Consider the following 12,953-nt stretch of genomic DNA (forward strand, 5'->3'; position numbering starts at 1 on the left):
CTATTAAAATGAAAATATATGCTAACTGACATGTCAGACATTGAAATAGAAATATCCTATGATATCACTTATATGTGGAATCTAAAAAAAAATACAAATGAGCATATTTTATAAAAAGAAACAGACTCACAGATTTAGAAAACAAACTTATGGTTACACGGGGGAAGGGGGAGGAACAGTTAGGGAGCATAGGATTGACGTGTTAGTTCAGTTAGTTCAGTCGCTCAGTCGTGTCCAACTCTTGGCAACACAATGAATTGCTGCACGCAGCCTGTCCATCACCAACTCCAGGAGTTCACTCAAACCCATGTCCACCAAGGCGGTGATGCCATCCAGCCATCTCATACTCTGTCATCTCCTTCTCCTCCTGCCCCCAATCCCTCCCAGCATCAGGGTCTTTTCCAATGAGTCAACTCTGCATGGGGTGGCCAAACTATTGGAGTTTCAGCTTCAGCATCAGTCCTTCCAATGAACACCCAGGACTGATCTCCTTCAGAATGGACTGATTGGATCTCCTTGCAGTCCAAGGGACTCTCAAGAGTCTTCTGGAACACCACAGTTCAAAAGCATCTATTCTTCAGTGCTCAGCTTTCTTCACAGTTCAACTCTCACATTCATACATAACCACTGGAAAAACAATAGCCTTGACTAGACGGACCTTTGTTGGCAAAGTAATATCTCTGCTTTTCAATATGTTATCTAGGTTGGTGATAACTTTCATTCCAAGGAGTAAGCATCTTTTAATTTCATGGCTGCAATCATCATCTGCAGTGATTCTGGAGCCCCAAAAAACAAAGTCTGACACTGTTTCCACTGTTTCCCCATCTATCTGCCATGAAGTAATGGGACCAGATGCCATGATCTTAGTTTCCTGAATGTTGAGCTTTAAGCCAACATTTTCACTCTCCTCTTTCACTTTCATCAACACACTTTTTACTTTCTCTTCTGCCATAAGGGTGGTGTCATCTGCATATCTGAGATGATTGATATTTCTCCCAGCAATCTTGATTCCAGCTTGTGCTTCTTCCAGCCCAGCGTTTCTCATGATGTACTCTGCATATAAGTTAAATAAGCAGGGTGACAATATACAGCCTTGACGTACTCCTTTTCCTATTTGGAACCAGTCTGTTGTTGCATGTCCAGTTCTAACTGTTGCTTCCTGAACTGCATATAGGTTTCTCAAGGGGCAGGTCAGGTGATCTGGTCTGGTATTCCCACCTCATGAAAAATTTCCCACAGTTTATTGTGGTCCACACAGTCAAAGGCTTTGGCATAGTCAATAAAGCAGACATAGATGTTTTTCTGGAACTCTCTTGCTTTTTCAATGATCCAGCAGATGTTGGCAATTTGATCTCTTGTTCCTCTGCCTTTTCTAAAACCAGCTCGAACATCTGGAAGTTCACAGTTCATGTACTGCTGAAGCCTTGTTTGCAGAATTTTGAGCATTACTTTACTAGCGTGTGAGATGAGTGCAATTGTGCGGTAGTTTGAGCATTCTTTGGCATCGCCTTTCATTGGTATTGGAATGAAAACTGACCTTTTCCATTCCTGTGGCCATTGCTGAGTTTTCCAAATTTGCTGGCATATTTGCTGGGATTGACGTGTACACACTGCTATATTTAAAATGGACAAGCAACAAAGAGAGCAACAGTGAGAGATTTTATTTTGTGGGGGAGCTCCAAAATCACTGCAGATGGTGACTGCAGCCATGAAATTAAGACGCTTGCTCCTTGGAAGAAAAGCTATGACCAACCTAGACAGAATATTCAAAAGCAGAGACATTACTTTGCCAACAAAGGTCCATCTAGTCAAGGCTATGGTTTTTCCAGTGGTCATGTACGGATGTGAGAGTTGGACTATAAATAAAGCTTAGCACTGAAGAATTGATGCTTTTGAACTATGCTGTTGGAGAAGACTCTTGAGAGTTCCTTGGACTGCAAAGAGATCAAACCAGTTCATCATAAAGGAAATTGGTCCTGAATACTCATTGGAAGGACTGATGCTGAAGCTGAAACTCTAATACTTTGGCCACCTGATGCAAAGAACTGACTCATTGGAAAAGACCCTGATGCTGGGAAAGATTGAAGGCAGGAGTAGAAGGGGATGACAGAAGATGAGATGGTTGGATGACATCACCGATTCAGTGGACATGAGTTTGACCTAGCTCGGGGAGTTGGTGATGGACAGGGAAGCCTGGCGTGCTACAGTCTGTGGGGTCACAAAGAGTTGGACACGACTGAGTGACTGAACTGACTGAAGCAACAAAGACCTATATCACAGGCAACTCTGATAATTAAGTAAGAACTTAAATGGGAAAAGAATTTTAAAAAGAATAGATACATGTATATGTATAACTGACTCACTTTGCTGTATACCTAAAACTAATACATTGTTAATCAACTATACTATAATATAAAATAAAATGTAAAAAAAAATGGAGTGAAAATTTGAGTTATACCATCTAAACAGTGTTTCCCAAAAGTCACCCCATAGTCTGACCACATCGATGTCACCTGGAGTGTGTTACAAATTTAACTTCCTGTACTCTCACCACATATTACTAAATTATATACTTGAGGGGATGGGGCATGGGAATCTTCATTTTTAATGGTCTCCCCAGTTGATTGACAGGAAACTGGTGAACCAGTTTTGGAAATGAAAAAAGAAAACAGAGCAGGTTCATTTGGAAAATGAGAAAGCCAGAAATTCAGATAGTCTCGGGACAAAGTAGTCTGGTCAGGGTACCACTGCTGGAAATGAAACAGTGCCAGACATTTGTCACTTTTCTCAATTAAAGGAAGAGAATGACTGTGGGTCTACCATGGGTCCTGTTGGTATCCCATTTAGGGTGGGGTCAGGGCCATGATTAGTAGTTCTGCTAGAATGCATCTGAAGAGAGTATTTCACAAACATAAATCAAATTGCTGCTAAAAATCAGGAAGTTTGTCTAGGCAGCTAAAAAATAAAATGTTAGAAGGCTATACAAAATAGAATGAGGTGCCTTATAAAATAACATGCACCCTGCACTAGACAGCATATTAAAAAGCAGAGACATTACTTTGCCAACAAAGGTCCATCTAGTCAAGGCTACGGTTTTTCCAGTAGTTATGTATGGATGTAAAGAAAGCTGAGCACTGAAAAATTGATGCTTTTTAACTGTGGTGTTGGAGAAGACTCTTGAGAGTCCCTTGGACTGCAAGGAGATCCAACCAGTCTATTCTAAAGGAGATCAGTCCTGGGTGTTCATTGGAGGGACTGATGTTGAAGCTGAAACTCCAATACTTTGGCCACCTGATGCAAAGAGCTGACTCATTGGAAAAGACCCTGATGCTGGGAGGGATTGGGGGCAGGAGGAGAAGGGGACGACAGAGGATGAGATGGTTGGATGGCATCACCGACTCAATGGACATGGATTTGGGTGGACTCCGGTAGTTGGTGATGGACAGGGAGGCCTGGTGTGCTGCGGTTCATGGGGTCGCAAAGAGTTGGACACCACTGAGCGACTGAACTGAACTGAACTGTCAACAGAGAATCAAAGAGTAGAGTGTCATTCAACCTGCACACTACAGAAAGGATCTCTGTATGAAGAGCAGTGAAATAACCTTGATATTTTTTCCTTTCATTCTGAGTCTGTAACTCTGTATTACTAACTGAATTTCAAAATTCTCTAGTTATGTTTTTTGTTTGTTTGTTATTGGGGTATTGTTTCACAATATTGTGCTAGCTTCTGAGGTACAATGAAGTTCAGTTTTTGAAAATTAGACAAACATTGTTTAGAATCCTTTGGAAAATCTAGACAATTGACTACATTTGTAACGTTTTTGCTGTTACATATTTTAAATCATGGCTAAAACAGAATACTTGGTAAAGTCCATTGTAAGGAGAAATAATCTATAATAATCTGTTTAGCTCTGTGTCCTTTTAGCTATCTTGACCCTTTTCACTCATCATGTATCCACTGTTCCATAAAGAAAAGCCTCCGTCATCTTATCCCCTAGCAAGGCCAAATGAGGAAATTGTCAAGGAACCACCTGTTCATTCTGAGAGAGTTAACTTAGGCAGGTTGATAAGGAGTCCAAGCCTAAGGCCCCTTTAAGGAGGATGTGAACATTCTCTTTTTAACATTCTTTTGCCTTAGACACATAGGCCTCGTAGGCAGCAGTATCTCCTGTTCAAGGACATGCTTCTTTTGAGCTCAGAATGTATGTTATGATAGAAGGTCTGGGTAAAACTTCCACAGCCTTGAGCTCTGGGTTAACCTGTTCCTTCTGGATAATCTTGTGCTGATGTCATCCCAGGATGTATGTTATGGAAAGGGTCTGGGAAAAATCTTCACAGCTTTGAATAATTTTTTCTATTCTCAACAGCTAGCAGAAAAGTATATAATGCCCTACTTAAAACTAGCAAGGTAGGTAATCATTCTATCCCTTTCTGATGTCTATGTCAGAAGTTTTTTCTGTCACTATCACTTTAATAAAATCTCTATTACACAAAGCTCTGAGTGACCGAGACTATCTTTGGTCCCGGAGTTAAATCTTCTCCTTCAGAGACCACAGATCTGGTGGAACACTATAAGTTTTCATCTATCAATCCTCAAATGGCTTTTGTTCTTATTCTATATGATTTTTTTGGCTAAAAATTTTTTGGCTCTGCAAATCAAAAGTCCTTTCTTTCCTCTGACTTCTACAGAATTAAAGTTCATATTTGCCAATCCCTTTGGCTCAGAGCATTCTCATAGTCCTGAGTAAGTATTGACCACTCTTTGTAATCCTGGAATCTGGTTAATAAATCCCTTTCTTGAACTTTGTTCATGTTTTCTGGGTCATTCTCTAATCCCCATAGAGGCTGGGAAGTTTAGCTATGTTCATAAATCTGCTTGGATATGGAGATACTCACTGATTAGCATCCAAATAATTAAATAACTGTATACCCCCATCATTTTTCAGGAATTTAAATGTATATGTGTTGAGCTTTTCTAACTCATGTCATTATTCTCTCAGTGATAGAATAGACATGGTACACTGCTCTGTGAAGAATACCTCATTGCCTTTCACAGTTCTCTGAGTTTCATAGTGTTGACTAAAAATACCTTTTCACTAGAAGAGCCTAGAAGAACAGCACTCAAGAGAGTTGTGTTTTCCGTCACATTGATTTCAGTCAGTAGACTCCACTGCATGGTCGAGTTGCATGCTGCTAATAAATCAACAAACATTACATCTGTTTTCACCTGCATTCAGTCTTTTATCTCTGCCCAGTGATGTTTTATGTTAAATTTTAGAAGAGTTGCCTTTTCTTTCTTTGCTTTGTTTTGGATTATTTTATTTAATACATTTACCAATGACCAATCTCTTGAAAATCTACATACTGATGATCTATGTAACATATCTAGGAAAATAATTTTATTTCTTGCAAGAAAAGTATTACATTTGCATTGACTCCGTTCTTAGACTGTGAAAACCAACTTTTTAACAATATGATCAGGCTGAAGTTCATAGCTTTCACTAGTGCCACAAAGAAGTCAAATGTAAAACACTCCTATTATAAAAGTTCACTGGCTGGTCACTGAATTCTGTTCACCCAGGCTGGTGATATTGCTTAAGCCAAACAAACAAAATAAGTAAATAAAAGTAAATCTTATGCCATAACATTAACTCCTGAATATAGGTTGGCTCCAGGTATTAAATTAACCTGATAATTATGAGAATTGCTGATGGTGTCTAATGCTAAAGCACATGTTACAGGTAGTTCTCACTTGGCAAGAATATAGTTCCTGATTAACTGTTGAGGAATAATAGGAAATTTTATAGCTAGATGCAAAAAGTGATAAGGGCAGAGGCAATGCATAAAGGATATTGTACTAGTCAGAGCTTTCCAACCAAACCAATAGTCTACTGAAAAAAAAAAAAATAGTCGACTGAAAAAAAGTACACAGTGTGAGAGTTGTGAGTTGAGTTTTATTTGGGGCAAAACGAGGAATAAAGTCTAGGAGAGAGTGTTTCAGATAGCTCGGAGGAACTAATCCAAAGAAGTAGGGGGGAAAGGTCAGTATGTACATGATTTTGGTGAAGGGGAATATATGCAATTAAGCACACATTTTTGCAGAAAGTTGTTGCTAGTCTTGGGAAGGTTGCTGCTAGTCATGAAGAGCAGATATCTCCACTGATAATTTTAGTGCTTTTCTAGATGTGAAGAGATACAAGAATTTGGGCTCATAAAATCTTCTGCTGAAAATATCTAACTATCTGTCAGCACCCAGAGAACAGAGTGCCTCATTCCTTATTTCCACCCTGAACTCCTTTCAGGATGTGTTGAAAGTCAGCAGCTGCTGCAGCTAATGATTTAATTCTTCTAGAGGAAGATGGCAGGTGCCAATTTTTAGTTGGCACAGTAAAACAGTGAGATAAGGAATAGGCTCATGTGATTAGAGAGGTTGAAAAGTCATACCATTTGCAGTTTACACACTGGGGACCCAAGAAGTTTATTGGTATAAATTCCAACCTGAGTATAAAGGCCTACGAACCAGGAGTGATGATGATCTAAGTTTCAGAGGGCAGGAGAAGATTGATGGCTCAGCTTTAACAGTCAGGCAGAGAGACAGAATTTGCCAGTGCTCCATTTTGTTCTACTCAGACCCTCAATGGGTTGCATGATGTCCACCCACATTAAGGGAGGGCACTCTGTTTTATTCTGTCCATCAGTTTAAATGCTAATCTCTTCCAGAAACACTCTCACAGACACAGCCAAAAGCAATGTTTAACCAGATATCTGGCCATCCTGTGGTTCAGTCAAGTTGACACATAAAATTAACCATCACATGCACTGAATCTAGCTTTAGAAGATCTGATTTGAAGTCCTGACTATATCACTACTTATGTCCTTAAGCTTACATTGCTTCATCTGAAAAATGAAAGTAATAACTAGTCACTCACAGGGTGATAAAGTAAGTGGATAGAAATACATGCAAACGTGCCTTGTAAATTTTCAAACACTCTAGAAATATGAGGTACTATTACTTCTGTTTCTTATTAGTGCTACCCAGGAAGCTATCAAGGCCAGGAAAATATAAATTTAAGACAAAGTTTAAATTTGTCTTAAATTTATATTTTGTCAGGAATTTCCTGGCAGTTCAGTGGTAAGAACTCCTTGCTTTCACTGCTGAGGGCCTGGGTTCAGTGCCTGGTTGCAGAACTAAGATCCTAGAAACCAAATGGTGTGGCCAAAACAAAACAAAACAAAAGGCAAAACCTTTGTCAAAGTGATTTTACTGCAGGAAACAACATAAACAAGCTTAAAGAGCTATCTATGCTTTTGGATATATTTCTAGATAAAATATTACAAAAAAATGTTAAAAGAAAGCCTGTACTAAAAGGTTATGCAAAATGAGATCCATTCAATAAGGATTCATACAGATAGGCAAACCCAGCAATGCCTGAACTGTTATCCAAGCAAACTGTCTCAAAAATTAAAATAAGCAATTGGAGTTACTACCTCAATACCAGGACAAGTAAATGTCATAGGAGTACATATCCTGGAGCACCTATATATTCTTTGCTATATCCCTGTGAATACTCAATTAAACAAATAATTTATTGCGAAAATGGAATAAGCCATTGCTTATGTCAGTGACAGAAAAGACAGCCACAGAAAAAGAAAGAATAGTGATGGAGATGAGCACACAGAATAGTTCCTCCTTTAAAAGCTGTGTGGACTTAGGCTTCCCAAGTCCCAGACCTGTCATTCTCCTAGCTACTATCATTCCTTACACCAAAGTTGTCAGGTTTCTGAAGAACAGAAAATCTTCCATTGCTTTCTCTAGATACTGAGTGCACTGTGAGAGACACAACTTAACTATTCTACTTGAGTCTTGATTCTTTCTTCCCTGACAGAGCTAGCTTCTACTGGGAATGCTCTTACACAGCAATGATGAGAAAGGAGAGTTGGAGAAAAAGATTATCACAAATTTGAACTAAGGGTAAAATAGTGAAAATAAATAACAAAATCTATGTTAGAAACAATTTCCCTGGATGAGAATTTTTTCTCCCAAATCTTAAGTTGGTTAAGACTCTACCAGTTTATCAGTCATTTAGGCTCAATAATATGATCATCTTTGATCATCTTTGCTTCCTTTATCCCCAAAAGTTATTAACTGCCAAACCTTATTATTTATAAGCACCTCTTTTCTCTTTATTTTTAGCCCCTCTTTTAACATTCTAGTTTGTTTCCAAATTATTTTTATGAAATCATTACAATAGCATCCCAGCTGGGCTAGGCCCCCATATCAAAGCTTTCTCATACTCTAATTTGTGCAGCACTAGATCCAACCAGTCCATCTTAAAGGAGATCAGTCCTGGGTGTTCATTGGAAGGACTAATGTTGAAGCTGAAACTCCAATACTTTGGCCACCTGATGCAAAGAGTTGACTCATTTGAAAAGCCCCTGATTCTGGGAAAGATTGAGGGCAGGAGGAGAAGGGGACGACAGAGGATGAGATGGTTGGATGGCATCACTGACTCAATGGACATGGGTTTGGGTGGACTCTGGGAGTTGGTGATGGACAGGGAGCCCTGGTGTGCTGTGGTTCATGGGGTTGCAAAGAGTTGGACACGACTGAGCGACTGAAGTGAGTGAATGAGTGACCCAATGTATCTCCCCTGTTCACACCACTTTCCAAAGCAAAATCCTTCAGTGGCTCAACAACACATACAAAATCAAGTCCAAACTTCCTAGGTTAAAAATTAAAAGTCTGAAAATTCCAAGTGTTTGAGAGTTGTGATGCAATAGGACTACACAGATACTGCTGGTGGAAGTAAATAGGTAGGCTATTTTAGAAAGCTGATTCTCAGAATCTAGTAAAATAGTATGTGCACATGCTGTAACCCCCAAATTCTACACAAACAACAGTCATTATGATAAATAAATTGTGGTGTGAATATCCATATACTGGAATACTTATTTAAAAAAACACAAACTACAAATACATTCAACTGTGTGTATAATCTCATCAATAATACTAAATGAAAGGACTTAGACACAAAATAATAGGTACTATCAAATGACATTTCTATAGAATTCAAAAACATGTAGCATTAGCCTGTGGTGTTAGAAGTCAGTAATGTCTCCTTTAGGAAGAAAGAAGCACAGCATTTGAGAAGGGGCATAAATGGGTCTTTTCGTGTGTTGATAATGTTCTATTTTTGAGATCTGGTTTCTCTGGTGTGTTAACTTTGTAATAATCCACTAAGATGTATATTTATGTTTTATTCATTCCTCTGTACTTTTTAAAAAATATATACATTCCTAGCTTTGCTCTCAAGGTTGGCCACAATCTTCTCCCCATCTGTTTCTCTAATCTCACTGTCTCAAACTGCCTTGCTAAATGGTATGCTTCAAATATATCTTAGTCATTTCAGGCCACTATATAAATTGTCATAGACTGAATGGCTTAAATAACATTTATTTCTCACAGGATGGAGGCTGGAAAGTACCTGCAGTTTTGATGTCTGGTGAGGGCTCGCTTCCCGATTTGCAGATAGCCGTCTTTTTACTGTGTCTTCACATGATGGAAAGCAAAGAAAGGAGGAAACCACTTTCATATCTCTTTTTTAAAAGAACACTAATCCCTTAAAAAGACTTCACCCAAGGAGGGGACATATGTACACCTATGGCTGATTCATGTTGATGTTTGAGAGAAAACAACAAAATTCTGTAAAGCAATTATCCTTCAATTAAAAAATAAATAAATTTTCTAAAAAAGACTTTACCCACATGATATAACTACGTCCCAAAGGTCCCATCTCTTGATGCGCTCTCATTAAGGATCAGGGTTTCAACATATAATTTTAAGATAAGGCCAGTAAAAAAAAAATCTAGTCCATAACAAACTACACAAATGTATTCACTCATCCCAGAAGAGGTTCTATTTTTATTCTTTTTTTTTCTCTTTTTTTTAATTTAAATTTATTTATTTTAATTGGAGGCTAATTACTTTACAATACTGTATTGGTTTTGCCATACATCAACATGAATCCGCCACGGGTGTACACGTGCTCCCCATCCTGATCCCCCCTCCCCCCTCCCTCCCTGTACCATCCCTCTGAGGTCGTCCCAGTGCACCAGTCCCAAGCATCCTGTATCCTGCTTCGAACCTGGACTGGCGATTCATTTCTTATATGATATTATACATGTTTCAATGCCATTCTCCCAAATCATCCCACCCTCTCCCTCTCCCACAGAGTCCAAAAGACTGTTCTATACATCTGTGTCTCTTTTGATGTCTCCCATACAGGGTTAGCGTTACCATCTTTCTAAATTCCTTGTTATTTTGCCCATGTTGTTTCTCACCAGGAATTATCTTTTATATCTCTTCATATCAAAATCCTATCTGCATTGGCATAAGAACAGATGTGCACGCATGCTCAGTCATGTCCAATTCTTTGCTACCCCTTGGACCGTAGCCCTCCAGTCTCTGCTGTCCATGGAATTTTCCAGGCAAGAATTCTGGAATGGGTTGCCATTTCCTACTCCGGGGTAAAAACAGACACACAGACCAGATGGAAAAGAATAGAAACCCAGAAATAAACCCACACTTATACAGTCAATTTATAACGAAGGAGCCAAGAATATACAATGGGAAAAGGACAGTCTTGAAGGAAAAGGACACTACTGAAGAATAAATAGTGTTGGGGAAACTTCATAGCCATATTCAAAAGAATGAGACTATACCACTATTTTACACCATACATAAAAATCAATTTAAAATATATTAACAACTTGAGACCATAAAATTTTACTTACTTACTTTAAAACTTCAGCTTCTTTCAGTAGGACTTCAAACCATAAAACACCTAGAACATAGGGGATATGATTTTTGCGCTGGTCTTGGCAAAGATTTTTTTTTTTAATTTAGTTATCAAAAGAAAAGGCAACAAAAGCAAAAATAAGTGGGACTACATTAAGCTAAAAGGTTTCTGCACAGCAAAGGAAACCATAAACAAAATTTAAAGACTATATATAAAGTGGGAAAAAAATAACTGCAAATCATTATGTTTGATAAGAGGTTAACATTCTAAATATATGAAGAATAAATATACCTCAACAGCAATAAAACCAAACAATCTGATTAGAAGAACTAAACAGACATTTTTCCAAAGATGATATACAACTGGCCAACGGGTATATGAAAAGGTACTCAACATTACTACTCATCAGGGAAACACAAATCAAAGCCACAGTGAGGTATCACCTTATACCTGTTAGAATGGCTACTTTCAAAACAACAAGGGATGACAAATCACAGACGTGGAGAAAAGGAAATCCTTGTATACTGTTGGTGAAAATGTAAAGTGGTGCAGCCCCTATAGAAAAAAGTATAGAGATACCTTGAAAATCAAAAATAGAACTATCTTATAAACGAGCAACTCCACTTATATGTCTGAAGGAAAAAAAAATCACTATCTTAAAAATCACAAAACAATGGAATATTATTCAGCCATGAAAAGAAGGAAATTCTTCCATTTGCAACATGGATGGACATTCAGGGCATTATGCTAAGTGAAATAAGTCAGAGAAAGACTGAATGATCTAACTTATATGTGGAAACTAATATATGGGGGTTTTGCTCAGACTCCAAGCAATTCTCAGACACAAGTTAGGTGTTTTATAATTTAACTTAATTCTGACACTTTCTACCCAAATATAATTTTAGATTCCACGAGTTAAGGGATCAATCCCAGAAGACTGTCCTCCACTCCAGGAGCCAATCACAAACTCAGGTTTGTACCTATGCTTCTGATTAACTGGCTATAAATCAGAGGTTTCCATAGTCCCCTCTTAGGGTTCCATTAATTTGCTAAAACAGACCACAGAACTCAGGGAACTAGTTTACTTGCTAGATTGTAGTTTATTACAAAAAATATTAAAGGATACAAATCATAGCCTCACAAAGGGACATGTAGGGTGAAGCCCTTAAAATTATGTAAAGTTTAAAAATAAAATAAAATTTAAAAATAAAAAAAAAATTAAAAAATTTCTATTGGGGTTTGAAGCCTGAAATGATGGTGTGTAGAAGCATTTTGGTTCACTAACCTGGAAGTTCTCCAAACGTCCTCCTTTGGGGTTTAAAAGAGGCTTCATTATATAGGCATGATTAATTGAATCATTGGCCACTGGTGATTGATTCAACCTCCAGCCCTTCCTCAGAAATCATGGGATGGGATTGAAAGTTCCAATCCTTCATTTAGGTTGGTACCCCTAGTAACTATCCCCACCCACATTTTTAGGGGACTTCCAAAAGTCACCTCATTAACATAAACTCAGCTATGGTTGAAAAAGATTTGTTATGGATAATAAGACACTCATTTCACCTTTATGGCTCTTAAGTGTTTTCAGGAACTGAGGACAAGACACCAGATATTATAATGAGATGTTCCCATTGCTCTTACCACTGAAGAAATTCCAAGGGTTTTGAGAACTGTTAGCCAGGATCATAGACAAAAGCCAAATATGTATGAGAAATACGTCTGAATGACCAGTTTTATATTTCCTACAAATCACCTCCAACTCCAAAAGAGGACCTAAAATAATCTACATAGTCTATCCATTTGACCACAGTGCTTGGTACAGAGAAAGACAAGAATTAATAGAGCTGATGGAATAATAACAATTATTAAAATAACAAATATTACCCCATTTAACCCCCAAAACACCCCCACTGGGACATCCGCTCTCAAAAAGAAGCAGCAGCTTTGAGAGAAAAGAGAAGCTTTGATTGGATTTAGTATGTAAAAATCCGATAACTGTAACTGCGCTATCCATTAGGCTCACAAAGTCAGCCTGAGAATCGAAGCAACCCAAAGGGGGCTCTTGATAATGTAACATGAACTCTGAATCAAGTTACACATGAAGCCAGGCTTACTTGTGAACTTTTCAGTTGTATGAAAACTCACCTGTGGACT

General features: G+C 38.2%; 1 long non-coding RNA gene across 1 annotated transcript in view; it reads right to left on the minus strand.

The window, feature by feature from the left end:
• The window catches only part of LOC129655276 (uncharacterized), a 36,991-nt gene extending 24,832 nt beyond the window's left edge, over positions 1–12,159 (minus strand). Inside the window, exons 1-4 of the long non-coding RNA XR_008715864.1 lie at positions 12,085–12,159; positions 11,250–11,354; positions 10,799–10,844; positions 9,486–9,544 (exon numbers count right to left, since the gene is read on the minus strand). This is a non-coding gene — a long non-coding RNA (uncharacterized LOC129655276). The remainder of the gene's footprint in view (positions 1–9,485; positions 9,545–10,798; positions 10,845–11,249; positions 11,355–12,084) is intronic.
• Positions 12,160–12,953: the final 794 nt, after the last annotated feature.

Source organism: Bubalus kerabau, chromosome 6 (assembly GCF_029407905.1).
Source record: "Bubalus kerabau isolate K-KA32 ecotype Philippines breed swamp buffalo chromosome 6, PCC_UOA_SB_1v2, whole genome shotgun sequence".
Taxonomy (NCBI): domain Eukaryota; kingdom Metazoa; phylum Chordata; class Mammalia; order Artiodactyla; family Bovidae; genus Bubalus; species Bubalus kerabau.